Source organism: Muntiacus reevesi, chromosome X (assembly GCF_963930625.1).
Source record: "Muntiacus reevesi chromosome X, mMunRee1.1, whole genome shotgun sequence".
NCBI lineage: Eukaryota > Metazoa > Chordata > Mammalia > Artiodactyla > Cervidae > Muntiacus > Muntiacus reevesi.
Genome location: NC_089271.1, coordinates 53,919,122 through 53,923,082, shown reverse-complemented (window position 1 = coordinate 53,923,082; position 3,961 = coordinate 53,919,122). Strand labels below are relative to the sequence as shown.

The 3,961-nt window shown below is 39.5% G+C and overlaps 1 pseudogene; it reads left to right on the top strand.

The window, feature by feature from the left end:
* Nucleotides 1-1,963: 1,963 nt before the first annotated feature.
* Nucleotides 1,964-2,053, top strand: LOC136155002 (U2 spliceosomal RNA; annotated as a pseudogene).
* The last annotated feature ends 1,908 nt before the right edge of the window (nt 2,054-3,961 follow it).

The window sequence follows — 3,961 nt, the reverse complement described above, 5'->3', positions numbered from 1 at the left end:
ATTAATTACATTCACAATGTTATGCAACCATCACGAGTGTTGTTGTTGTTATTCAGTCACCCAGTCACTCTTTGCTGTCCTGTGGACTGCAGCATTCCAGGCCTCCTTGTCCCTCACCATCTCCTGAAATTTGCCTAAGTTCATGTCCATTGCATTGGTGATGCCATCCAACCATCTCACCCTCTCCTGCCCTCAATCTTTCCCAGCATCAGGGATTTTTACAGTGAGACAGCTGTTTGCATCAGGTGACCAAAATACTGGAGCTTCAGCTTCAACATCAGTCCTTCCAATGAGTATTCAGGTTTGATTTCCTTTAGGATTGACAGGTTTGATCTTCTTGCTGCTCAAGGGACTCTCAGGACTCTTCTCCAGCACCACAGTTCGAAGGAATCAATTCTTTGGCACTCTGCCTTCTTTATGGTCCAGCTCTCACAACCATAGGTGACCACCAGGAGGACCATAGCCTTGACTATACAGACCTTTGTCAACAGGCTGATGTCTCTGCTTTTCAACACACTATCTAGGTTTGTCATAGCTTTCCTGCCAAGAAGCAATCTTTTGATTTCATGGCTGCAGTCACCATCTGCAGTGATTTTAGAGTCCAAGAAGAGGAAATCTGTCGCTTCTTTCACCTTTTCCATTTGCCATGAAGTAATGGGGCCAGATGCCATGATCTTAGTTGTTTTAATATTTAGTTTTCAGCCAGCTTTTTCACTCTCCTCCTTCACCCTCATCAAGAGGTTCTTTAGTTCTTCTTCAGTTTCTGCCATTAGAGTGGTATCATCCACAAATCTGAGCTTGTTGATATTTCTCCTGCCTAACTTGACTCCAGCTTGTAACTCATCCAGCCCAGCACTTATCATGATATGCTCAATGTAGAGGTCAAATAAATAGGGTGACAACAGACAGCCCTGTCACACCCCTTTCTTAATCCTGAACCAGTCAGTTGCTCCATATAGGGTTCTAACTGTTGCTTTTGACCTGCATAAAGGTTTCTCAGGAGACAGGTAAGATGGTCTGGTATTTCCATCTCTTTAAGAGCTTTCCACAGTTTGTTATAATCCACACAGTCAAAGGCTTTAACATAGTCATTGAAACAGAGGTAGATATTTTTCTGGAATTCCCTTTCTTTCTCTATGATCCAGTGAATGTTGGCAATTTGATCTCTGGTTCCTCTGCCTTTTTTAAACAGAGCTTGGACATCTGGAAGTTCTTGGTTTGTGTAATGCTGAAGCCTGGCATGCAAGATTTTAAGCATGACCTCACTAGCATGGGAGATGAGTGCAATTGTCCCATGGTTATCACATTCTTTAGTACTGCCCTTTTTGGGAATTGGGATGGGGATTGACATTTTCCAGTCCTGTGGCCACTGCTGGGTCTTCCAGATTTGCTGACATATTAAGTTCAATACTTTGATAGCATCATCTCTGAGGGTTTTGAATATCTATACTGGAATTCCTTGGGCTTCCCTGGTAGCTCAACAGGTAAAGAATCTGCCTGCAATGCAGAAGACCCCAGTTCAATTCCTAGGTTAGGAAGATCCAGCAGAGAGGGATAGGCTATTCACTCCAGTATTCTTAGGCTTCCCTGCTGACTCAGATGGTAAAGAATCCACCTGCAATGTGGGAGACCTGGGTTCAATCCCTGGGTTAGGATGTTCCCCTAGAGGAGGGCATGGCAACCCATTTCAGTATTCTTGCCTGGAGAATCCCCATGGACAAAGGAGCCTGGAGGACTGCAGTCCATAAGATGGTAAAGAGTCATACATGACTGATCGACTAAGCATGCATGACTGGAATCCCATCGCATCCACTAACTTTATTGACAGCAGTGCTTCCTAAGGCCTCCTTGACTTCACATTCTAGAATGTCTGGCTCTGGGTGAATGACCACACCATCATGGTTATCCAGTTCATTAAGATCTTTTTTTGTACAGCTCTTCCATGTATTCTTTTCTCCTCTTGACCACTTCTTGGCCTTTTGGCTAAGATCAAGTGTAGTATCATCAGTGTATCTATTTCCAAAAGTTTTTAATCACTCCAGACAGAAACTCTGTAAACATTAAGCAATAATTCCCCATTCTCTTTTCCCCCAAGACTGTGATAACCACTAATCTACTTTCTGTTCCTATGAATTTACCTCTTTTAGATATTTTATAAACTATTTGTTCTTTGTGTCTGGTTTATTTTACTTAGCATATTGTTTTCAGGGTGTATCCATGTTGTAGCATGTGTCAGAACTTCATCCCTTTTCATGATTGAATAATATTTCATTGTATGGCTATACCACATTTTTATGTATTAGTCTGTTGATGGACACTAGAGTTACTTCCAACTTTTGACTATTGTGAATAATGCTGCAATAAACATTTGTATGCAAGTAACTGTTTGAAACTATCAATTCTTTTGGATATATATCTAGGAACAGAATATAGAATAGAAATGTGGTAATTCTGTGTTTAGCTTTTTGGGGAGCTACCAAATTATTTTTCACAGTGACTGAATCATTTTACATTCCCACCAATAATGTACATGGGTTTCAGTTTCACCATATCCCTGCCAATATTTGACATTTTTCACTTAAAAATATAGCAAATATAGTAGGTATGAAGGGGTGTCTTATTGTGGTTTTCATTTGCATTTTCCTAATTACTAGCATTTTTTGTGTGTTTATTGCCATTTGTGTGTCTTCTTTGAAGAAACTACTCAAGTCCTTTGCACATTTTTCACTTGGGTTGTCTGTCTTTATGCGTTGGGCTTTTTAAACATTTATTTATTTTTATTGGAGAATAATTACTTTACAATATTGTGCTGGCTTTTGCCATATATCAACATGAATCGGCCATAGGTATACATGTGTCCTCCCCCATCCTGAAACCCACTCCCACCTCCCTTTCTGAATTGTAGCAGTTCTCTACATATTCTAGATATTAAACCCTTGTCAGATACATGATTTTCAAATATTTTCTCTCATTCTGTAGGTCTTTTCACTTTCTAAATAATTTCCTTTAATGAAAAAAATGTTTTAAAATTTGATTAAGTGAAAGTTAGCTGGTTTTTCTTTTGTTACTCATACTTTTGTTGTCATACTGAAGAATCCATATCTAAATTCAAGGTCATGAGTTATGTTTTCTTCTAAGAGTATTATGGTTTAACTCTTATATTTAGGACATTGATGAATTTTGAGTTAATGTTTGTACATGGTATGAGATAGGGATTCAAATTCATTCTTTTGCATGTAGAAATCCAGTGGCCCCAGCATCATTTGTCAAATAGGCTCTTCTTTCTGCATTGATTTGGTTTGGCACCATTGTCAAAACTGAATTGAATATAGGTGTTCAGGTTTATTTCTGGGCTCTCAGTTCTATTCCATTGGTCTATATGTCTATCCTATACCAGTATAACACTAATTACTGTAGGCTTTTAAGTAAGATTTAAAATCTGGAAGTGTGAGTCCTCCAACGATTTTCTTATTTTAAAGTTGATTTTGGCTACTTAAATCCACTTAACAACTCTACTGGAGAAGGCACCCCACTCCAGTACTCTTGCCTGGAAAATCCCATGGACTGAGGAGCCTGGTAGGCTACAGTCCATGGAGTCGCTAAGAGTCAGGCACGACTGAGTGACTTCACTTTCATGCATTGGAGAAGGAAATGGCAACCTACTCCAGTGTTCTTGCCTGGAGAATCCCAGGGACGGGGGAGCCTGGTGGGCTGCCGTCTCTGGGGTCGCACAGAGTCGGACACGACTGAAGTGACTTAGCAGCAGCAGTAGCAGCAGCAGCAACAACAATTCTATATGAGTTTGGTGATCTACTTTTCCATTTCTAAAAAAAAAAAAGTTGTTGGAATTTTGATGGGAATTATGTTGAATTTCTGGATCATTTTGGGTTTTATTGACAATGGTTTTCCATTTATTTAGTTATTTAATTTCTTTCAGCAATATTTTCTAGTTTTCAGTATA